This window comes from Octopus sinensis, linkage group LG9 (genome assembly GCF_006345805.1).
Source record: "Octopus sinensis linkage group LG9, ASM634580v1, whole genome shotgun sequence".
In the NCBI taxonomy this organism is placed as follows: Eukaryota; Metazoa; Mollusca; class Cephalopoda; order Octopoda; family Octopodidae; genus Octopus; species Octopus sinensis.
In genome coordinates this window covers 100940967-100967202 of record NC_043005.1, presented here as the reverse complement: position 1 = coordinate 100967202, position 26236 = coordinate 100940967, and the positions used below count along the sequence as shown (strand labels likewise).

Sequence of the window (26236 nt, the reverse complement as noted above, 5' to 3'; positions counted from 1 at the left end):
TTGAACTTAAATTTCCTGATAAGCAAGTTGTATTATTTTGTTTACTTTCTTTTTCATATGAACCGAACCTCATTTGTATGTGTATAGTTCATGGTGTACCTATGCACGTAGTCACATGTACATACATGCATATATACATACATACATGCATACAAAAATACATACATAGATATGTGACTGTGTGTGTGTGTATACAGTGATGGATTCAAGAGTTTCGTTTATTCACGACTTGATTTCTTAATTTCGCCAGAGTATAAATATCGATAATAGTGATACTTAAAAAAAAAAAAATTGAACTTAGAAATTTTCTGATAAGCAAGTAGTCATGTTATTTTGTTCACCTTCTTTTTCATATGAATTGACCCTCATCAGCGTGTGTATAGATCATTGTGTACCTATGTGCATAGACACATGTGCATACATACATACATACATATATAAATACATACATACATATGCTACTGTGTGTGTGATTGTGCTTCTGTGTGTGTGTGTGTGTGTGTACACTGATGGATTTGAGGCATTCATTTATTTATGAGTTGATTTCTTAATTTCAGGGAAGTATAAATACCTATAATGGTGATGCTTAAAAGAAAACAAAAAACAAATTAATTCAGTTCAGTTAAAAAGCATGGGTAAGCAACACATTGTAAGCCACACTATAATTTGTGAAAAAAATTATCTGCATGCAGGGTATGCATTGCACCTCTGATAATTTTTCTTTTTTTTTTATTTAATTACAGCTTACTTGAAGTTTTGGGAGAGGACTGCTCATGAGTCTTTTTAGGGTCTCTGAGAGTGGCTAGAGGAAAAAAACAGTTGTTACGACCCAAACTCTGGGCCTGAAAGAGTGGTGGGAGGAAGGGGTGAATTTATACTTAAATGGAAACTTGGCTTGAAGGTCTTTTGCTGAGCAAACTCACCTAATTGCTTCCAAAGGGATATAAAATGGTATTCAACTAAGTAATAGATTAAGTTATTGGTGAGAAAAATTTTAAATGTAGCCATTAAAATGTACTTATGATGGGTTTCCACACAGTTGCACTCAATAGAATATATATATATAATATATATATATATAGGCGTAGGAGTGGCTGTGTGGTAAGTAGCTTGCTTACCAACCACATGGTTCCGGGTTCAGTCCCACTGCGTGGCACCTTGGGCAAGTGTCTTCTACTATAGCCTCGGGCTGACCAAAGCTTTGTGAGTAGATTTGGTAGACGGAAACTGAAAGAAGGCCGTCGTATGTATGTATATATATATATATGTATGTGTATGTGTATATGTTTGTGTGTCTGTGTTTGTCCCCCCAACATTGCTTGACAACCGATGCTGGTGTGTTTACGTCCCCGTAACTTAGCGGTTTGGCTAAAGAGACCGATAGAATAAGTACTAGGCTTACAAAGAATAAGTCCTGGGGTCGACTTGCTCGACTAAAAGGTGGTGCTCCAGCATGGCCACAGTCAAATAACTGAAACAAGTAAAAGAGTAAAAGAGCATATATATTAAAAAAGCAGAAACGCCTGCCCAAGGTGCTGTGTAGTGGACTTGAACCTAAATTGCATAGTTACAAAGCAATTTCTTAATTACACAGCCATGCCTGTACTGATCAGTCGGGCAAAGTTTGAAATGCTTTTGAACTTACAATTCTAGATAAATACTTAATGTAAAGGTCATGATTTCTCTACTTTAGATTTCGCTGTATCATTTTAATAGTTTCACTTCATTTTTCATTTCCTTTTTGCTACAACAACATCTGAGACTGATAGACAAAACAAACTCTAAAATATTGTGACTAATCAATTTGAAGATTAATTAGATTTCAAGTAGTTTATGTGTGTGAAATTTAATTAAATTTGTGCACTAATTTATCACCTCTACATCACAATATCAATTTTTAATTGTCCCAAAGTGATCGGTAGAGCAACTGGAAGCAGCAACATTATGGCTTTGCAATAAAATGATTCCAGTGTTTTCACATTTTGTTTATTTCTAGTTTCTTACATGCTAAATGTACAAAGGTGTATCATTGAGATGCAATCATAGCTGTGCATGTTCTTTTATTCTTTCATACACACATACACATACACACAGTGGAAGCACATGGCCTAGTGGTTAGAGCAGCGGATTCGCGGTCGAGGGATCGCGGGTTTGAATTTCACACCGGGCGATGTGTGTGTTTATGAGCGAAACACCTAGGCTCCATGCGGCTCCGGCAGAATGTAATGGCAAAACTTCTGCTGACTCTTTCGCCACAACTTTCTCTCACTCCTTCCTCCTGCATCTTGCAGCTCACCTGTGACGGACCGGCGTCCCGTCCAGGTGGGTAACCTATACGCCATGGAAATCGAGAAACCGGCCCTTATGAGCCAAGCATGGCTGGAGAAGGAACAAACAAACACACACATACACAAATATAGGAAGAAAGACAGAGCTTGTTTATCTTTGAAGGCATGTGACTAGTGGTTAGAGTGTTAAGCACATGATCAAAAGATTCTTGACTCAATTCCTAGACCAAGTTGCACATTGTTTCCTTGAGCAAGGCACTTCATCTCATATTATTCCAGCCTACACAGCCTAAATGAATACCTAATGACTGCTGCTGCAACCTCCTTTCCTTCAGGTGTCCCCTGCTGGATATCCCACTAAAACAAAGGTAGGGAAACCAGTAAGGTGGATATGTCTGCTTCCATCTGCTTTGGTATCTAAAACTAGCAAAAGCTTGATAAATGCTTCTAAGACTTCCTCAGTCGCAAGAGGAAAATGTAGTTTTATGTCTTTATATTTGTATCATCATCATCGTTTAACGTCCGTTTTCCATGCTGGTATGGGTTGGATGGGTGGACCGGGGTCTGGGAAGCCAGGAGGCTGCACCAGGCTCCAGTCTGATCTGGCAGTGTTTCTACAGCTGGATACCCTTCCTAACGCCAACCACTCCATGAGTGTGGTGGGTGTTTTTTACGTGCCACTGACACAGGTGCCAGGGGAGGCTGGCAACAGCCACGATCGGTTGGTGCTTTTTACGTGCCACCGGCACAGAAGCCAGTCAAGGCAGCGCTGCCATCGACCACTTTCGGATGGCGCTTTTTACATGCCACTGGCACAGGTGTCACAGCTACAATTTCCATTTGATTTTTATTTGAAGTTGATGTACTTGACTCAATAGGTCTCCTCAAGCACAGCAGGTCGCTCTGTAATCCAAGGTAAGCACAGCAGGCCGTCCTGTGATCCAAGGTACTTTGGCTGGGCTGGGGCTGCTATGTGAAGCTGGTGCAGCAAACAGCCATATATATATTTGTGTGTGTGTGTGTGTGTGTGTGTGTATGCATTCTTTATTCTGTCAGTTTCCAGGCAGTTGATTGTTCTCATGCTGGGGTATCATAACATTTATTTTTTTCTTTGATTACCTTTATTTTCTAGTTTTTTACCTTAAAGCTTCACAGTTAAAATCATAACGATTCACTTCTTTAGATCTTTTTTTTTTTGCTTTTTCGGCAATCATAATTAAGACTATGCTGGAGCACTGCCTACAGTTGTTTCACTGTTGTCTTTAACATATATAATAGGTTCCACATTTGTTATTATTTCTATCAATATTCAGCATCACTAATTAATGGATTGATTAATTTTGCTGTGGAGGAGTTGTTGGATATTCCTTAGAATTAATTAGTGAATAAATGTTTTTGTGTGAGGCATATTCAGATCAAATTTGCAATGAGATGTTTCATGAAGCTTGGGCTTGTAAAACTCTAGTGTTTCAAACCAAATTATTATCTTTCTGCCTCATATGTTACTGATTAAAGATGGCAAAAGAAACACAACTGGAATTTACTACAGTCTTTGTCATATATGTAAGGTAAACTGGATTGCCTTACACTGAGCATGTTTAAGTTTTTAGAATTAAAAAAGAAACAAAAATAATATACATTACATACATACATTTATACCTACTTACATACCTACCTACCTACCTATATACATACATACCTACATACAAACACACACACACACACACACATCTTTTACCTTTTACCTGTTTCAGTCATTGGACTGTGGCCATGCTGGGTCACTGCCTTGAAGGGTTTAGACAAACAAATTGACCTGACAGGCTTCTTTCAGTTTCCATCTACCAAATCCACTCACAAGCTTTGGTCAGCCTGGAGCTATAGCAGGAGACACTTGCCCAAGGTGCCACATAGTAGGACTAAATCCAGAACCATTTAGGTGGGAAGCAAGCTGCCCATCACACAACCACACCTGCACATATATATACATATATATATATATATATATATATATATACACACATGCATACACACACACACGCACACACACACATATATATATATATATAAATATATAAATATATATATATATATATATATATATATATATATTATATATATATAGATGAGAAAGTTGGTTTGTGAAAGCACGTGGTTGAATATATAGAAAATAGTAAAAAGTGAAAAAACTACAGAAGGCTTGTTTTAAAAGGTTAAAAAATATATATTTGAGTCAATATGTCTGAAGAATATTATAAATTTTTTTCTTACAATGACCTAGTTTTTGAAGAAATGACCGGTTTCGCGTTTAGCTTTTCAAATTTCTTACATCGTTATGTTTATGTTGAATAGAGTTATCGTTATGTTTATGTTGAGAAGAGTTCTAAATAAGGGGAGGTAATAAGTGATTTATTCCGGTGTAAGGGAGATAATCGCTTAAAATTTTTTGCCTTTCCTTTGGGGTGAATTTCTCTGTATAAGTATGTTGGAATGGTTAAGTCTGGGCTTGTACTTTTCAATGAAGAATGTTTCCTTGTTTAGTCTAATTTGTGTTGGTGTTCCGATAGCACATTGGTAAAATGGAAAGATTAAAAATTGTGGTAGTAGTTTCTTTGCGCATTTCTCAATGTGCTCACTAAAAGGTATCATTCTGTATTCTGGGAATGCAATCTGTTGTCGATGCAGTGTGCATCTACGTCTGAGTGATAGTCCCGTGGATCCCACGTAGTCTTGGTGGCAGCCCGAGCATTTTATGACATAAATTATGTTTTCAGAGGCACAAGTAAAATTAGATTTGATCCTCAATTTCTGTCCCTCTTTGAAGAGGAATTCTGATCCTTCTAGCAGGTTAGGACATGTTGCACAGTTTGATCTACCACATTTTTTTACTTTTGCATCCGTAATTTTAGAAGACAATTTTGCCTTTGTGAGAATCTTTTTAAGCGATTTAGGTTGTTTGTAGCTTTTAATGATTTGGTGTATGTTTAGAATTTCCTTTAATTTGGGGTCCTTATGAAGTATTGGTAAATTCTGGGTGATGATGGTGAAGGCTTCTTTGTTTCTGGGGTTGTATGTGGATATGTAAGGTAGTATTTTCGGGGAAGGTGTGTTGTTGTGTTGAACTTTTCTTAAGGTTTCTATGTTGATTTCTGTTGCACGTCTGATCCCATCCTCTATGAGTTGAGCTGGGTAATGTCTGTCAATTAGGGTGTTTTTGAGTTCTTGCAGTCTAAAGTTCCTGGTATTTTGTTCTGACACTATTGTGCATATCCTTCTTGCAAGGTTGAAGAGGATGTTTGTTTTACTGTGTCTTGGGTGGCATGAATTAAAAAGAAGGTATTGTTTGGCGTCTGTGGCTTTGTAAAAAATGTCTGTTTCTATTTTAAGGTTAATTTTTTTAATTAGTATATCCAAGAATGGGAGCTCCTTTTGGTTGTATTCCATTGTGAACTGTATATTTGGGTTTATGCTGTTCAATAGGTTTTTAAATTTTAGGAGTTTATCTGTGTTTTCATTCCAGAGTATAAAACAATTGTCCAGGAATCGTTTCCAATTCTCTTTTATGTATTGAGAGAGGGGGTTTCCAAAGATTGATAAAGATTCCTGGTAAATGATTATTTCCAGGTAGCCCATTGTTAGGTTCACAATGACTGGTGCTGCCCTTGTACCCATAGCAATTCCGGATTTTTGACGGTAAAATGTATTGTCAAACATGAAGTGGTTATTATGTAGGATGAATTCAATTGATTTAGTAATGAATTCTTTACTGATCCTTTTTGGTATTTCTTCCGGAAATTGGTCCAGCCAGAACTGTATTGCCTCTAGTCCATAATTATGAGGTATACTGGTATATAAGTTAACTACATCAAATGAAACCATGATTGTTTCTTCCTTGGCTTTTTTTGGAAGGTGGTTAACATATCTAAGTCATCTCTGATATGGCTATCGATATGTTTAAGGAAGGGTTTCAGGAGGATGTCCATAAATAGACTTAGTCTGTGTGTTTCACAGGTTGGGCCAGCTACAATGGGTCGTAGTTTTAGGTCCCCCGGTTTTGGTGTATGTATGTATGTCTTTGGTGATTTTTTAATGGTTTCATTTATAATTTGGCTTTTATGAATTTTTGGCAGACCATAGAAAAGGCTAGGTTTGCATTTAAAGTTTGTTAGAAAGTCAATCTCTTTGGTTGGTAGTTCCTTTTCATGGGTTTTAATTAGTGAAGATAGAGTTTTCATTATTTTTTGTGGGGTGTAGTTGGTAATTTTTTCATAATGTTGGTTGTCATCAAGCAAGGAAATTACAAGATTTCTATAGTATGATGTATCCATTATTACAACTGCATTTCCCTTGTCTGCTTCCTTAATGGTTATATCTTCATCATTTTGAAGTTCTATCAGTTCCTTCCATTGTGTAGTGTTAAAATTTGAGTTAACTGTCTGTTTATGTATAGTATGGTAGGGAAAGTTCTCAATGTGGTTACAGAATTCGTCAAGATCTTTATTTCTTCCTCTGTGTGGGATGTGTTCACTTTTGTTCTTGACTAGTGATTCATCTTCAGTATTGAAACTGGTTGATGCTTCTGCTAGTCTTAATTTTCTGCAAAATTCTGTTATATTATCCTTGATTTCATTTAGGTTGGCTCTGCGTGGAGTTGGTGTAAATTTGAGCCCTTTTGAGAGGATGTCAATTTTTATGTTAGAAAGAGGTTTGGTTGAAAGATAGATTATCTTCAGTTTTTCCTTATTACTAGGTTCCAGCCTGTGTCCTGGTGTCTCTGGTCCCTGGCTAAAAAATGTTGGGTGTAATTTTGTTTGTATGAGTTGTCTGTGAAGGCACGTGGCTCAGTGGTTAGAGCATTGAGCTTACGATCGTGAGGTTTTGAGCTCAAATCCTGGATCAGGCTGTGTGTTGTGTTCTTGAGCAAGACGCTTTATTTCACGTTGCTCCAGTTCACTCATCTGTAGAAATGAGTTGCGACGTCACAGGTGCCAAGCTGTATCGGCCCCTTTGCCTTTCCCTTGGATAACACTGGTGACGTGGAGAGGGGAGGCCAGTATGCATGGGCGACTGCTGGTCTTCCATAAAACAACCTTGCCCAGACTTGTGCCTCAGAGGGTAACTCTCTTGGTGCAAGCCCATGGTCAGTGTCTGACCGAAGGGGGTCACAACACAATATGTAATGGAAGTCAAAATTCAACTTAATAAAGAGTATGACCAATGATTTTTAATGAGCTATTAATTAAAGATGGCTTTTTTGCCCAGTTGTTTGGCAGCTATTGCCACAAGGCTCTTAAATGTCTCTTAAATGCAGCACAAGTCACGATGTTCTTTCAGGGGGTGAGGACTTTTCATGATCTTGCTTCAGTTCCTCAAGTATCCAAATGAGGCTAACAAAACCAGCCTAAGAAAGACAAATTTGGTTACAAGTTGACCATTTGGAAGAATTATTTGCATCATGGTATTTCCTTGTGTCTCATCTTTATTAGGCATGCTTAATGCAATAACATTCTTTAAAATGCAAAGACACAATGAATGTATTTTCTCTTTGAGATACCATATTGGTTACAATTATTTCCTTGCTTTCTATATCAACATTGCCCTTTTTTGGCAGATCAGGTTTAAGGCAGCGTTTGTATTTTCACTTCAGTTTCCAGTAAAGAGGTCTTTTTCCAGAACATAGTTACCCACAGAGTAAAAAAAAGGCTTTGGAATCTTTTCATCTTCAATAACAGGGGTTCTCAGATATATATATATATTTTTTATCTATGAACCCCTTTGATTACTATTTTATTCCAGTCGACCCCCATAACCATTCAATGCTTACAAAATTCCCATTTTGTCTTTTTCACATTAACTTGTGTAGGTTCAACTATGTAAAATGTTAGAGAAAGAAACCTGGATGCTTCTTGCAATACACACTAATAAAATACATTTAAAGCAAAAGTTTTTCAGGGGCCCTTAAAATATGATTGTGAATCCCCAATTTACTAGTTTGTTGCATGGAGCCCCCGCCCAAATTTTATATTGACCTTCAGGCATCATATGGACTCTGGTTGGGAACTGCTGTTTTATAACAACTATATGGCAACCACCACATCAGTCTACTAGATTGCAAAAGTGCTTCCATGCTTACAACATTTTGCTCACTTCCAGACTTCAACATCTTTCTCACAATTTCACCAAAATTTATGCAAATCTTGGAAATATTTTGTTTTCCAAATAAGCTACATGGCTTGCTCATCTCACGTGGGTACAGCGTAGAAGAGCTTGGATGTGTGAATGAGTGCATGTGTATGTGTGTGTGTTGAAAACTGTCATGAAAGAAAGAAATAAGACAATTTGCTGTTCCTCATCATCGTTTAACGTCCGTTTTCCGTGCTAGCCCGGGTTGGACAGTTCAACTGGGGCCTGGGAAGCCAAGGGGCTGCACCAGGCTCCAGTCTGATCTGGCAGTGTTTCTACAGCTGGATGCCCTTCCTAACGCCAACCACTCCGTGAGTGAAGTGGGTGTTTTTTACATGCCACCAGCACAGGTGCCAGGGGAGGCTGGCAGCAGCCACAATCGGTTGGTTCTTTTTACGTGCCACTGACACAGAAGCCAGTCAAGGCGACGCTGGCATCGGCCACATTTGAATGGTGCTTTTTACATGCCACTGGCACAGGTATCACAGCTACAATTTCCATTTGATATTTATTTTGTTGTTGATGTACTTGACTCAATAGGTCTCCTTAAACATACCAGGTCATGTTGTATGTTACTAATTGCATATTTTTGTTTAAATACTTTTGGAATGATTTCCACAGTTGTTTCATAAGGGATTTTATAATATTGTAACAAGATGAGAGTTTCAGGAACACTTGAGCGGTGTCTGGTCTTATCTTGTCACATACAATAGTCGAAGAAAAGGAACCAAAACTCTGGCTGTCTTCAATAACAATAAATAACGCTTTATTCTTCGGGTTCACAGGTAAAATATATACATATATATTTCTTAAGGGTGAACCAGCAGCCAAATCCACAGGACTGTACACAAATGTTCACTCAGGTAAGCCAAGGAGATACAGTGTTCATTCCCGCTTCAAAGAGAGAGCTTCTCTGTGTGTAGGGTTTTCCCTGAGAGAAGTTTTAGCCACATCCGCTCATTAGGGCTGCTCTTCCAAAAAGACCGATTTAGCGGGTACACTTTCACGTTGTAGTTCCTGCGCATGCGCATGAGGGAACTTCCGGCGGCCTACCGGAAATAATCCAATTCTGCGCATGCGTGCTGAAACTTCCACAGTAGCGTCACTAGAATATTTTCTAGAGAAACCTTTGTTTGATATATTGCCTTCAGCAAAATACATTCATGTCGATGTTCTAAAAACTAGCTGCTTCTTTATATGAATTTCTATAACTTTTATTCCTTTCCTTACTTCTATCCAACAACTGATATCTCATAGTTAACAGTTGTAAGCTAGAGATAAGTTTAATTAGGAGCGTTGTTGTATAGTAGTCGTCTGTTTTTCTGTGGAAATTCACTGATCACATGAAGTTCCTTGCTTTCAGATTAAGCTGGTTGTGAAAGATTTGGTATGAAAGTCAAATACATAACCCTATATCAATATAGCTGTTATCTGATTATTGAACAAAACCAAGACAGTTATATGTGAATTATATATCCAAATATCTTATTGCTCCAATCGTTATTGTATTATTGGCTCGTTATTGAAGATAACACACAAACATTCCCTCTTGTCAGTTTTGGCTTTATCTTAAATGTATACACAATAAACGCTGTTTTTTCCTCTATATTTTTGTTGTTTCAGAGTGAGAGTGTGGTGTCAGGGAATGAGCGAGGCCTGTGTTTATTTGACACTTCCACCTAAAATCTAAACCTATCAATTCTTTGTAAACAACAAAATGGTGTATTTATTAGATTTTGATTCATCTTCATATCTCTTCCGAAACACTGGTTCAATTACTTCAGCTCAATATAATTAATCAATGTGCACTCATAGGTGTCTCTGTAAAGATTGTTACTAATGCTTTGCTAATGAAAGTAATATTACACACACAAACACACACACACACACACGTGTGTATAGAGATATGCACATATGCCAAAACTAGGTAATATATGTATGTAAGCAGAAAAAACAAAAAGGCAAGTGATATATAGGAAAAAAGAGAGAGAGAGAGAGAAATCTTTCATATCTAAATCAATATATAGGTGTTGTTTTAAATCAAATTCAATATTACTGTGAAACATTCAATGTATTATAGGGAAAGTGCAATGTTTTCACATTTTCTCTGATTATGGAGATTTTCCATCTCCAGAATCAGAGAAGAAATATTTATATATTTTTTCTTTTGCCTCTTCTTCACTTTGATTCTTTGTTTATATTTGTTAACCTCATCTTTTCAGGGAAATGAAATAAAATTAGTCGATTCTAAGTCAACATAAACAGATTTTGAGATCTAAGAAAATCTATAGCAACATTTAAAATATTTTTTTAAAGGTGAATTGTGTTAGCAAAAGAAAATCAATGTTTTTTCTTTCTGTTTATTTTTTTTTGTTTTGTTGTTGCATGTTTCATGTTGATTGAAATGAACTTTGTTTCTCTGCACTTGAGCAAATTTCTTTATTTTCTTTTGATGTTTTTCTTCTAAACCTAATGTTAAATACTTGTCTAATTTTCATTTCTTGTATAAAGTTTGAAAACAAATTTAAAACAAAACCTTCCCTACTTGCTCAGTGCTTCATCATTCACTTGCTTCAGTCACTGGGCTGCAACCATAATATTGCACTTCCTTCAAAGGATTTATTTTAACCTATCAACCCCAGTAGTTGTATTCTTTAAATCAACCTACTATAATAATAAAATAAATGCGCCCTTTTAAAGCCTAGCCAGGCTCATGGGCCCGGTTTCCCAGTTTCTAAGGTATATGTGTTCCCCGGCTGGACGGGATGCCAGTCCATCGCAGCGTTACTCATTTTTGCCAGCTGAGTGGACTGGAGCAATGTGAAATGAAGTGTTTTGCTCAAGAACACAACACGTTGCCTGGTCCAGGAACTGAAACCACAATCTTACGATCATGGTGCTGACACCCTAACCACTAAGCCACACGCCTCCACACTATAATAATACTCTAGTGTTTTTCTCCGTCAGCCTCAGTGGATATGGCAAGATTGTATGGAATGTGAGAGGGTGAAATAAAATTGATACCAGTAGTGATCGGAGCGTTGGGCTCAATCCCATTGAAACTGCAAAGCTTCTTAAGGCAACTGGAAATCCCATGCAAGACTGATGTCTTGGAAAATGCAGCTTTATTGGGCATTGTGCCAGTATTATCTGTCTGAGGTCCTTGTTGTGACTTGACAAATGACTAAAGACTCCGGTGCATTTTCACCTACACTGTGTTACGAAGGAATAATAATAATAATAATAATAAAAATAATGATAATAATAATAATAATAATAAAGAAATAAAAATAGAAGAGTGCCATAGTTACCATGTGAAATTGGTTGAACGATATTTCGGCATCTAGCGTGACTTCCACAGGTTAAAAAATGACATGTCAGTCGAGATGTTGAAATATCGTTCAACCAATTTCACATGGTAACTATGGCACTCTTCTATTTTTATTTCTGTATAACTTCTGGAGGAGTTACCTCAGTCCTGTATCATCTTAATCTTATTAATAATAATAATAATAATAATAATAATTATTATTAATATTATTATTATTATTATTATTATTTCATTCATTGTCTACTAGGGCCGACATATAGGGGACAATACAGTAGACAGGGACAGTGGGGGTTTTATACAAAATGAGAAAACAATTAGGAAAACAATAACAATATACATTAAACAAGAAAAATAATGCCTCTGATGCAGTACCAAACAGTGGCTCTCGTGGCTTCTGATCTTAAATGATGGGAAGTGTTATCATGTACATTGTTTTGTCTTGGTATAAAAGATGGGCCACAGCAAATGTTCTGCTCAATACCACAGATTTGCTTGTCAGTTGTTTGACCTTAATCAGTTGAGCATGTCCCTTAGTGGCTGACGATATGTGCATCTCTGATCACAAGCAGAAGTAGTGGGGGAGCATCATAGCCATGTGTTGAGAGGGATTCTTTGGGGTTTGGATGATTCACCTTTGGAAACATGGGTGTTTCATTCAACAACCTTAAACAATCCTTATTCAGGGACCTTTTGAGCAGGATGGGCTACTCGACATGAAGAAAATTGTAATTGGCCCCATCTGCAAAGTCATGTGCTGTTTATCTTGATATGAGATCACCATGTCGTGCACATATGGTTGTGATGCATGTGCCTGGTGTACCCTTATCAGACGGGTAGTCATGATGGGTATACTGGGCTTCGTGTATTTTATCCCAATGTCACTTTGATGGCATGCACCGCTCTCTCATTCAATGATAACAACAACAATAATAATAATAATCCTTTCCACTAAAAGCACAAGGCCTGAGATTTGGGAAGAAGGGACCAGTTGATTACATTGACCCCCAGTGTTTCACTGGTTCTTAATTTATTGACCCAAAAGGATAAAAGACAAAGTCAACCTCGGCAGAATTTGAACTCAGAGTGTAAAGATGGATGAAACGCCTCCAAGCATTTTGCCCCGCATGCTAACAATTCTGCCAGCTCACTGCTTTAATAATAATAATAACAATAATAATAACAATGATAATGATAATAATAATAATAATTTATAACATTAATGAAAGGCCATAAATTTATAAAGAATAGGTTTGGTTGACTGAATGGACATTCCAGTGTGTTGGTTGTACACAACTTGTTGATCCTAACAAAAATTAATGACAAAACTGATTTTGACAAATTCCAGACTGAAAAATATATACAAAAATCAGCATTGCTTGGAACAGCAAGACTTCTTCACAGGGTTCTTGAAGCATGACTAGTAAACAAGTGTCACCTTAGTCTGCTGGCTGGGGACAGCTGACACTTTCCATCTTAACCAGCAAAATAAGCTGTGAATTTTCATATAATACTAATAATAATAATAATAATGATAATAATAACAATCATCATCATCATCATCATTTAGCATCCGCTTTCCATGCTAGCATGGGTTGGACGGTTCAACTGGGGTCTGGGAAGCCAGAAGGCTGCACCAGGCCCGGTCTGATCTGGCAATGTTTCTACGGCTGGATGCCCTTCCTAACGCCAACCACTGCATGAGTGTAGTGGGTGCTTTTTATGTGCCACCGGCACAGGTGCCAGATGGGGCTGGCAAACGGTCACGGTTGGATGGGGCTTTTTATGTGCCACCAGCACGGGGGCCAGGCAAGGCTGGTTTGGCACTGGTATCACAGCTACAATTTCCATCAATGTTGATCAATTTCGATTTTGATTCTGATTCTCACTTGCCTCAACAGGTCTTCAAAAGTAGAGTTTTGTGGCCCAAGAAGGAAAGGTATGCATAAGTGGACTGGCTACATCCCATGTAGAGGCCACGGGTTATGGTCTCACTTGTCCTGCCGGGTCTTCTCACGCACATCCATAGGTCTCGGTCTCTAGTCATTTCCTTGGTGAGACCTAAAGTTTGAAGGTCGTGCTTCACCACCTCGTCCCAGGTTTTCCTGGGTCTACCTCTTCCACAGGTTCCCTCAACCGCTAGGGTGTGGCACTTTTTCACACAACTATCTTCATCCATTCTTGCCACATGACCATACCAGCGCAAACGTCTCTTGCACACCACAACTGATGCTTCTTAGGTCCAACTTTTCTCTCAAAGTACTAACACTCTGTCGAGTACGAACACTGACATTACACATCCATCGGAGCATACTGACTTCATTTCTTGTGAGCTTACGCATTTCCTCAGCAGTCACGGCCCATGTAGCATGGCTGTTCGTACACATGTATCATACAGTCTGCCTTTTACTCTGAGCGAGAGGCCTTTTGTCACCAGCAGAGGTAAGAGCTCTCTGAACTTTGCCCAGGCTATTCTTACTCTAGCAGTTACACTTTCAGCACACCTGCCCCCGCTACTAGCTTGATCACCTAGGTAATGGAAACTATCAACTATTTCTAGTTTTTCTCCCTGGAATGTGGCAGAAGATGGTCTCTGTGCATTTTCAGTGTTTATTGCACTGGAGCATCTATCACATACAAAAACTATTTTCCTAGTTAGCCTTCCTTTGACATTGCTGCACCTCTTATGTGTCCATAGCTTACACTTGGTGTATCTTATAGAGTTTCTACCTACGCCTTTTCTACAGATCGAGCAGGGCCATCTACCTGAAGGCATTTGTGATTTGTCTACCTTCTTACTTATTAGGACTTTGGTTTAGCTAGATTGACTCTAAGGCCCTTCGATTCTAATCCTTGCTTCCACACCTGAAACTTCTCCTCCAGTTCTGATAGTGACTCAGCAATTAGAGCAAGGTCATCAGCATAGAGGAGCTCCCAGGGGCATCCTGTCTTGAATTCCTCCGTTATTGCCTGGAGGACTATGATAAATAGGAGGGGGCTGAGGACTGAACCTTGGATAATAATAATAATAATAATAATAATCATAATAATAATGATAATAATAATAATTTCAGATTTTGGTACAAGGCAATTTTGGGGTTGGGTTAAGTCGATTATATCACCTTGAAAGGCAAGGTGGAATTTGAACTCAGAACATGAAGGCAGATGAAATGTTACTTAGCATTTTGCCTGATATTCTGATAATTCTGCCAGCTTGCCACCTTAATAATGATAATCCTTTCTATAATAGGCACATGACCTGAAATTTGGGGGAAGGGGATAGCCGATTAAATTGACCCCAGTACTCAATTAGTACTTCATTTATCAGTCCTGAAAGGATGAAAGGTAAAGTTGACCTCGTCAGAATTTGAACTCAGAAACTTAGTGACAGGCGAAATATCTCTACACATTTCATCTAGCATGCTAACGATTCTGCCAGCTCACTGCCTTAATAATAATAATAATAATAATAATAATAATAATAATTAGCTGGATCCGTGAAAACTTCACAGAAAACCTAGAAAATGTAAGCATCTGTAAATTGTGTGCTGCCACGAGAAATGTTTCTATATTGAGACACCTACAGAATGTAGAAAGAAGTGTCAAACCAATAACTCTATAATCCAACCAAAATATCTCACTTATGCAAACATAAACAGAATTATTATTTAGCCTTAAAATACATCACACATATTCAAAGAACTGTTACTCTTTTACTTGTTTCAGGCATTTGATTGCGGCCATGCTGGAGCACCGCCTTTAATCGAGCAACTCGACCCCGGGACTTATTCTTTTGTAAGCCCAGTACTTATTCTATCGGTCTCTTTTGCCGAACCGCTAAGTAACGGGGACATAAACACACCAGCATCGGTTGTCAAGCAATGCTAGGGGGACAAACACAGACACACAAACATACACACGCATATATATATATATATATATATACATATATACGACAGGCTTCTTTCAGTTTCCGTCTACCAAATCCACTCACAAGGCTTTGGTCGGCCTGAGGCTATAGTAGAAGACACTTGCCCAAGGTGCCACACAGTGGGACTGAACCTGGAACCATGTGGTTGGTAAACAAGCTACTTACCACACAGCCACTCCTGCTTCTGGTATTCTTTTATTTTTTAATTCTTTCACTTGTTTCAGTAATTTGACTGTGGTCATGCTGGAGCACTGCTCTTTAGTCGAAGAAATCAGCCCCTGGACTTACTCCCTGTAAACCTGGTGCTTATTCTACTATCAGTCTCTTCTATGAAACAGCTAAGTTGCAGGGACACAAACACACATACATAAATATATACGTGTATATATATAATTTTTAAAATTATAAATAAGGTATCTACAAGATACCCCCATGCTGAAAATAGCAGCCATGATCTGACTCTAAAACCACCTTAATTGTCCAGATCACGACTGCTATTTTCAGCGTGGTGGTATCTCGTAGATACCCTAATTTATAATTTTAATAATTATTACCTTTCAAGGTTATTTTTTCCATGCTGACCACTTGATGAAATCATTATTTTATTTTTAAATTAACGATCTTCTCTTTATTTATATTAATGTATATATATATATATTATATGATGGGCTTCTTTCAGTTTCCATCTACCAAATCCACTCATGAGGCTTTGGTCAGCCCAATACTCTTTTAAATATTGAGTTGAATTTCCTGTAGCCACCTGTTGGCAACTTTTCTCCCACCCCTAATTGTAGTAGGGGACATTACCAATTTTTTGGGGCTCTTTTCACAGTTGTACCCCATTCAAAATTTGCATTAGTTTTTGTATACATAGCCATGTGTTGAGAGGGATTCTTTGGGGTTTGAATAATTCACCTCTGGGAACGTGGGTGTTTCGTTCAACGTCCTTAAACAACCCTTATTCAGGGACCTTTTGAGCAGGATAGGTTACTCAACCAGAAGAAAATTTTAACTGGGCTCCACCTGCAAGGTCATGTGCTGTTTATCTTGATATGAGATCACCATGTCACGCACATATGGTTGTGATGCATGTGCCTGGTGTACCCTTTTCAGACGGGTAGTCATGATGGGTATACTGGGTTTCATATATTTTTGCCCCAGTGTCACTTTGATGGCATGCACTGCTCTCTCACCCAATAATAATAATGGTAATGATAATGATAATAATAATAATAATAATAATAGAAATAATAATAATAGAAATAATAATTATAATGATAATAATGGCAATGATGATGAATGACCCTGAACAATTGCTTGGTTGGTTCTTGAAATTACTACTTCATGTTGGTGCAGGATCAGAAAGAATACGAGATGTAATGATTAGACACACACATTGAGTTCTTTATAGTTGTGTTGGTGGCAGTAGAGATGGTGGCAGAGGCAATGGTGTGCATGCCTGGAGAATAAGTGCTGGAAAAGATAATATTGTTGGGAAACAGTGTAGTAGAGCATCCTGTTGAAAGGACCATAATATCTGTAAGAGAAGAAAAGACGAACAATGTGGTGTAGCTGTGAAATACATAGCAAAGTTATGTAGTGTAACATATAAGATTGATTAAATAGACAGTGTTATTCCTTGATAAAATCTTTCTATTACATGTTGTTAAATAGAAAAATGAATATTTTGGGAAAGTGGGGGAAAGAGCAGACAAATCCTTTATCTTTCCACTTTTGCTGTTTTCTTTTGAACTCTTCTATTATCATATTGGAAAAGATGCTAAGTTACAAACAAAAACACAACAAAAAAAAAAGAAATAAAGTCAGTGTTGCAGGGGGGGGGGGGTAAATCCATTTCCTCCTGATAATGCCTTTGGGTCTTTAGAGGTGGAATTTTATTAAGGTTTCATAATAACATTTAATGAAATATCTTGTAGCAGATACACATTTTGGTAAGAATTTTACTGGAATTCAAAGAGACTAAAAGATTAAGCAACTTTTATGTTTTACATTGTTATCTGTCATAGTTAATAGAATCTCGTTTAGCTTGACTTCTTCTAAATTGATGACAATCAGCGGAATGGTTAAGTTTTAGTAAGTCTTGCTTATTTTCTACACCTGCCAAGGAAAGTTCACTGATAGAACATTTACAGAATGTCTCAGTTCCGATGTAAGAATACTTGAAATACTAATTGAATGAATAAAAGAAAATGGATGATGGCTTGCGATAACAGCTTATATAAAGCGATACACTCGTTTCAGTTTGATTGAACACTTGAAGAGCGAATGGTCAAAGTGTTATTCCCAATTAAGAAAAGATACTATTGTGTCTTGTGTGTAACAACATTTTCTTCAAACTAACTTGGACTATCTATTAGCAACAGGTTAACCAAAAGCAAAGCAAAGATGAACAGATTCTGCAAAGTAATTCAATTTTAAGCAATGCATTAAATTTATTTGTAAGGCAATTACTAGTGAGAATCACACACACACACACACACACACACACATGAGTGAGTGAATATACAAAATCAAAGAACACTCAACACATTTGGAATTACACGTATTTAGTAAGAGTTGGACTTAGTTTTACATTACTCAAAGTTTTGTGGGTGTAGGAAAGGTCCATCTCATCAAATGTTTAGGGATATCTGAGGAAGTGGACGTATCCTGCACCCAAAGGTTTGCAAAATGAAAGGAAAATCTATTTCTATTGGTTTCTTTCTTTGAAGCAATTATAAAAACGAAGTGGTAGAAATAATAGTTCCTAAACGAGGCTAAATATTATATGAATGTATCTCTTACTTTTTACTTGTTCTAGTTAGTGGACTGTGGCCATGCTGGAGCACTACCTTGAAGGGGTTTAGTTGAACAAATCAATCTCAGGACTTTGAATTTCTAAATCTGGTTCTTTACTCTGTCAGCTTCTGACATGGAACTGCAAAGTTACAGAGATGTAAAGAAGCCATCGCCAGTTGTTAAGTGGTGGTGGTCATGGTAACGACAAATACATACACATTATACGACAGGTTTCTTTCAGTTTCCATCTACTAAACACTGTGGTTGGCTTGAAGCTATAATAGAAGACACTTGCACAAGATGTCATATAGGGGGACTGAACCAAAAGCCATAGGGTTCAAATGCAAATATATCACATAGGCATGTCTATGCCTATATCATAATTCTATTTCATGAAATTAAAACATTTACTCTTTCAATATTCAAATAGTTTTGGATAACTAACTTCCCATATGTTTTTATTGCTCCTTTGTTTTTCATGATTAGAAAAATTATTCTTAAGCATTTTGACTGAAATTTTGTTCAAAAATTAACGAGACAGAGGACTTCTTTACACCTGCTCAAACTAATTATTTGTGTTACAGAAAGAATGTTTTATCTACATGATTAAAAAAAACTGTATCTTCTAAATATTTTGACTTAGAATTTATCCAGATATAACTTAGTGATTATGAAAATGAAAGTACATCCCACATGCATGGCAGCAGTAAACCAATTATCTAATTACAACTCACTTTCATTTAAGAGTGCTCTAGATCTTTGTTGATTATTATAACAAACAATACAGTGTTTGATTAATCTCAAATAGACACTGTGTCCACTTGTTCAGATTATCTTAGATTAATTGGAGATAGTTTATTAGCATAATGAGTCTATTCTGATGTGTAGTGAAGTCACACAAGCTGGTGATCGGAATTTGGTTTGTACAGGTGTTAAGATATTATTTCAGTTTATCTCTACACAAATTACTTACAACATTTATCCACAAACTAATAACTATTTTTTCCTATACAAATTGTAATTTGTCATATTTGCGTTAATTATTTTTATTCTTTCTATCCTATCATCGTTATTGTTTTCTTTTGACAGCTAATTAGTCAGGTAATTCTCAGTCTACCCTTTCAAATATCAGTAACATAATGTGATTGTATATCTAAATGAAACAGCTAATTGCGCTTCATTTACTAATCATATTTTGTCGCTCCAGCCTATTAAGGGAGCTGGCTTCATAGTAATTCTTAGGCCATTAAAAAGGCAATGAAATAACACTAAAAGATGTTTGCTCTGAAACAAATTTGATCTGCAAAGGAAAGTGATAGCTCTAAATCCAGAGCAAAAGACATCAGCCTCTTGAGTAATGATGCTTCAAATAATACATGTCCTGTATATCATTTTTTTGCAATATTAGTCTCTAAAATAAAGGCAGTGAACTGACAGAGTTATAACTGCACTGGGCAAAATGCTTAGTGGCTTTTCGTCTGTCTTCATGTTCTGAGTTCATATTCTGCAGAGGTTGACTTTATCTTTCATTCTTTTGGGTTTGATAAAATTAGTACAAGCTGATCACTGGGATCTATTTAATTGACTAAGCCCCTCCCACCAAGCTTGCTGGCTTTGTGCCAAAATTTTAAACCATTATTAGTCTCTAAAATAAAGGCAGCAAGCTGACAGAATTGTTACTACACTGGACAAAATGCTGCGAAGCATTTTGTACTTCTGTTCTGAGTTCAGATTCAGCCAAGGTCAACTTTACCTTTCAGCCTTTCAGGGTCGATAAAATAAGTACCAGTTGAACATTAGAGTTGATGTAATCGACTTACCTACTCCCTGAAACTGCTGGCCTTGTACCAAAATTTGAAAGCAATATTAGTCCCTAAGATAATAATACTGCATTAAAAATATATCCTTGTTTGACCGTTACATTTTGTTACTAGTGACAATTATTTGGATCATGGTATAAGATTATTCAGCCCTTACTCTCTACATTATTTTATGAGACAAAAGTTTCATTTAATGAAAAGTTGTTGTTGTTTGTTTCTTCTCGAGCCATGCTTGGTTCATAAGGGCCAGTTTCCCGGTTTCCTTGGCATATAGGTTGCCCACCTGGACAGGATGCCAGTCCATCGCAGGAGAGTGCCTATATCATCGATTTTCTGTTGTTATTCCATAGTGTTAGCGTAGCTTCCAGTGTATGTAGGTTCCAACTCTGTCATGTCTGTGAATATATTCCTTCTTAGCCAGGACTGGGCAGCCAGAGATAATATGATTTATTGTTTCTTGTCCATCTCCACATATTCTGCAGTTACTTGTAATATTTCTTTTCATTGTATGTTTTTGGTAATTTCTGGTGAGGACGCTTTGGTCTTGTGCTGCAATTAAAAAACCCTCTGTCTCTGCTTTGAGTCCTGAGCTTCTCAACCATTGCTGGGATTTTTCTTTGTCTATTTCTTTTGCATTTAGTTTAGTCCAGTATTTGCCATGAAGGGGCTTTTCTTGCCATCGTTTTATCATGGTCTGTTGCTGTTCTAGTTTTAGTTTGGATTTCATTTGTTTATAGCTTTTGTTGTTTCTTCTTCTTCTTCATATTTGTTAGGTAGTATGATTTCTTGTTTGTATTTGTCAGCTTCCTTAAATACTGAGTACAGTTTTTTGTTTTGCTCGTGTTTTTACTGCTATTTGTACCATTTTTCTTTGCTTCTGAAGTAGATATTTTTGCAGTCCTATGGTGGTTATTTTATAATAGTTTTCCAGCTGTATAAGGCCGCTACCACCTTCTATACGTTGTATATATAGTCTTTCTATGTCAGATTTTGAGTGGTGCATCCTAGATCCTGTCATTATTTTTTTTTTTGTTTTCCTGTCTATTTTGGCTAGTTTGTTTAGTGATATTGTAGCTGTAACTTATAACTGGGACGGCTAAAGTGCTAATACCTATTACCTTGTTTTTAGCATTGAGCTCTGTTTTTAGTATTGATCTAATTCTTCTATAGTATTCTTTCTTTGTTTTCTCTTTCATTTCATTGTTATCCTCATCATTATTATTATTATTATTATTATCATCATCATCATCATCATCATCATCATCATCATCATCATCATCATCATTATTATTATTATTATTATTATTATTATTATTATTGAAGTCACTGCATGAAATCGAACTTGGAATCTTGGGGTTAAGAGCACAGGCTACTAACTCCAAGATTCCAAGTTCGATTCCAGGCAGTGACTTGAATAATAATAATAATAATAATAATAATAATATAATAATAATAATAACAACAATAATAATAATAATAATAATAATAGTAATAATGATAATACTAATAATAATAATGATAATAATAATAATAATAATAATAACAAACATCAAAAAATACCATAGGAATGAGAACCCAAGTTTGAAATTTCCGCAAGACACCTGATGAAGGCTGGAGGGTATATAAGCTGAAACGTTGTGTTAACAACAAACAAGATGAGGACAAATATCTGTCAAATGTAAATAATGTAACTAATTTCTCACCGCTTAAATATAGAACTGTACTGCATTTCATGTTGCTCCTGTCCACTCAGTTGGAAATAGTGGAAGAGCATGGATTAGTGGTTAGGGTGTTGGACTCATGATTGTAAGATTGTGGTTTTGGTTCCTGGACCAAGCAACACATTGTGTTCTTGAACAAAATTCTTCATTTCACATCGTTATAGTTCATGCAGCTGGCAAAAATTAATAATTCTGCGATGGACCGGTCTCTCATCCAGGTGAGGAATTCATATGCCATAGAAACTAGGAAACTGGTCCTTATGAGTCGGCATGATTCAAGAAGTAAAGAACCTTTACTCTGTTGCAAATAGGTAACCCTGTAATGGACCGGCATTTTGGTCAGGAGCAAGTTGGTCTGCCCACCTTGCAAGTTCTTCCTTCTCAAGCCACGCCTGGCTCATAACAGCCGGTTTCCCGGTTTCCTTGCTGTATAGGTTGCCCACCTGGATGGCACGCCAGTCCGTCGCAGGTGAGCTGCAAGATGCAGGAGGAAAGAGTGAGAGAAAGTAGTGGCAAAAGGGTCCGCAGAAGTTCGCCATTACCATCTACCGGAGCCACGTGGAACTTAGGTGTTTTCGCTCATAAACACACACATTGCTTGGTGTGAGATTCAAACCCGCGATCCCTCAACCACGAGTCTGCTGCTCTAACCATTAGGCCATGTGCCTCCACCCCTTGCAAGTGGGATAGCATCATTTGAAAGTTGAAAGCTACAGCAATACAATACGAGGAAGAGCATTGTGAACAGCAGTGTATGACAACATCTGATAATCTGGTCAATACAGGGATATAGTTATGCATTTATCTCTGCCATTAATCCTTCCAAAGCTGTCTTGACTTTAAATAGTTTGGGAATTATTTGAGTAGTTGTATCGTTCACCATATACATGACTGTAGTTCACCTGAGTAGATTAATGAAGTTTCAATTAATTTTCAATATAATCAAGGTATTGGAAGGATTTTAGCAAACTATCAGTAGCTTCATATACTGGTACATATTATGGCAGTCTTCAATAGTTGAAATATCATTATATCATTCATGTTATAATGAGATTTTCATTAAGATTTTAATTCAAATGTGGACACTGCAGTATAAGTGGTTTCAGGCAGCTTGGCATTGAAAGCATCAGCACATGCATCTCATGGATATCTGTACAGGAGTATCTTAAAAGAAATCACCCGCTTACAATGGTCTCATACACACACTTTATATAAATGTGTGTGTTTGTGTATGTGTGTATATATACCTATCGATAGATAGATAGATATACTTATATATACGTAATACAATTATAACTAAGGGCAAAAGAAAAAATTCCTATGCCAATATGCTGAGAAATAGTCTTTTAAATCATCAATCACCACATACAATATACATCACTATGAATATACTATGAATTCTCTACTGATGAGAGAAAATCCATTGGATTAATCCCAAAATTGATTCAATATAGAGATAACGCATTAAAAAAAAAAATTCTGTTAGCTTGCTTTCCTCAATTTCAGCAGAACATGTACTCGTAGTGATGTATATCGTATGTGGTGATTAATGATTTAAAGTCTATTTCTCAGCATATTAGCATTGAAATTTTTTCTTTTGCCCTTATTTATAATTGTTTATAATTTTCACCTTTAAAGGTATTTTAATATGCTGGCCACCTGATGAAATTTTTGAAAAAATTTTATCCTATATTAGAAGTATATATATATATACATACAGATAGCTAGATACATACATATATATATATATATATATATATGTATATATATATAAATAAATAAGCAAAATCGGACAAACAAACACAAGGTATGTGTGTTGGTACTTCATGGGTTGGCTGCAGTTTTTAGGTGTAAGATATTATATTCTCTACACACCTGATGTAAAGAAACACCTGAAAGTAATTCCTAGTCAAGCGAGACAACTCGCATTGGTCCATTCTCAGAGCAACAGACGTCGATGTTTGGTGATTGTTGTGACTTATCAATGGCGCATACCCAACAAAGACCACTGCAATAAGTGTGAATCTGAGAAGGGAATATGTTGAATAAAATCATAATTAACTGATCCTCCTGTATTTTCTTTTACCCCAAGCCAGGAACTTTTCAACTTTTCAATATATATGAAGGATCATATATATATATATAATTATTATTTGAGGGAATATAAATCCAAACTTACAGGGAATAAAGTTCAATTTAGAAATACTAAATCAAATTTCACACAATTGTTCATTTTGAATTGATAAAAGGTGTTTTTTTTCTAATTTTATATATATATATATATATATATAGATAGATAGATAGATAGATAGATAGATAGATAGATAGATAGATAGATGAATGAATTAAGTTTAGTTTTAATCCCTATTCTTACAAACACCAAGTAGCCATTTCACTCACTTTGTGATTGTGAGTGCACCAAACCACACGTGGGCGTATGGTAACATTTTCACAGATGCTTGTACGCACAAGTGTACACGTGTTATGAAGCTTGGGCAAAGGCGTTTATATATCCACACGTGATTGTTGGCGATTTTTTTTCTCCTTCATCTTGGACCTTCCTGTTTCCAAAGAAGTGCCATGCTCGAAACATACAACTATTGCTCTTTTCCTTCTCTAAATGTTTTATCAATTCTTTGCCTATGCTGTGTCCACATATTTGTTCGTTCTTTTCTTTTTCTCTGTTTTTTTAATTGACTATATATATATATATATATACATATTAAAATTATAAATTAGGGTGTCTACGAGATACCACCATGCTGAAAATAGCAGCCATAATCCGACTCTAAAAACCACCTTAAGTGTTCATATAGCAACATGGAGAGAAGACAAAGAGACAATATGTTACTAGTAAAAAATTACTGGATAATTCCAGATCCCGGATTTCTGACTTTGCATTTAGGAATGCTTTGCCTCATCAGTGGAATACACACAGAAAGAAACATAAATACATATATATATATAAATACAACATACGAATACTTAAATATACGAACGTATACATACATATATATATATGCACGTATGCATCATGACTATTTCAAAATGCCCACTTAATTCCATGAATCTGCATCAAATTTTGCCAAAATCTTGACAGTACCTGGTCAGTGGCTTATGCAAGGTTGCAGAAAGTGTATGGAGAGGAGTGTATGAGCTGAAAAATTTTGATATTGATGAACGTTCTGGGAGACCCGCTACCAACAGAACTGAGAAAAACATCGCAGATGTGTGTGCAGCTGTGAGGGGAAAACATCAAATCACCATTTGTGAGTTATCAGAGGATGTGCAGATTAGTTCAGTCCATTATCACTGAAGATTTGGGTATGAGGTGCATGTCTGCCAAGTTTGTGCCAAAACTGCTTTCAGCTGACAATACAGCTGCTCATTTAGCACAGCTTGTGCAGCAGTTCTTGGCTAGGCACCGCATTCCCCAGGTCCAACAGCCACCATATTCTCGAGATCTCACCCCTTGCGACTTTTTCCTCTTTCCGAAAATCAAATCCCACTTGAACGGAAGATTTCAGGACATGGAGGAAATCAAAGTGAATGTGATGAGGCAGCTGCTGATTATCCCAGAAAACGAATTCCAGGAATGCTTCCATCAATGGATACAGTTCTGGATTAAATGTGTGACTTCCAAAGGGGGACTTCTTTGAGGGAGATTAAACGTCAAATTGGTACAAATTGTAGTATTGTTTTTATAGCACCAGATACTTATCGATCAGACCTCATAAGTATGTATGTATGTATGTATGTATGTATGTATGTATATATGTATCTATCTATTTATCTATCTGTCTCCCTCTATCTATATATAGATAGATAGATATATATAGATATATATATATATCTTATATGTATGTAAAGAAAATAGGAAAATCTAGACTATATATATATATGTGTGTGTGTGTGTGTGTATATATATATATATATATATATGTATATATATATATGTATATAGTTTTGATGTGATTTTCTTAAGAAAACGGCAGAATACTGTTTATATTTTTGTAGTGAAAATACTGGAGAATCAGTCTATTTCTGCTCAAGATGAGAGTGATCACATTCTTTGATAATTGGTTGAGATTTAGTTTGTCACTGACAGGTCATTAGGTTCATGTAGCAAGTGAAGAAGTTTTGAGCAAGAATTTTAAGTTAAATAATTT

At 36.6% G+C, this 26236-nt stretch overlaps 1 protein-coding gene and 1 long non-coding RNA gene across 2 annotated transcripts in view; one reads left to right on the top strand and one right to left on the bottom strand.

Annotated features, from left to right (window-relative positions):
• LOC115215496 (cytosolic carboxypeptidase 6-like) overlaps positions 1–26236 on the top strand; it is a 538012-nt gene that overhangs the window by 147981 nt on the left and 363795 nt on the right. The gene's annotated exons all lie outside the window — the stretch shown is intronic.
• Positions 29–23538, bottom strand: LOC118764933. The gene is made up of 3 exons (XR_005000772.1): positions 23460–23538; positions 2260–2264; positions 29–44 (listed from the first exon to the last, which is right to left on the bottom strand). It is a non-coding gene; the product is annotated as an uncharacterized LOC118764933 (long non-coding RNA).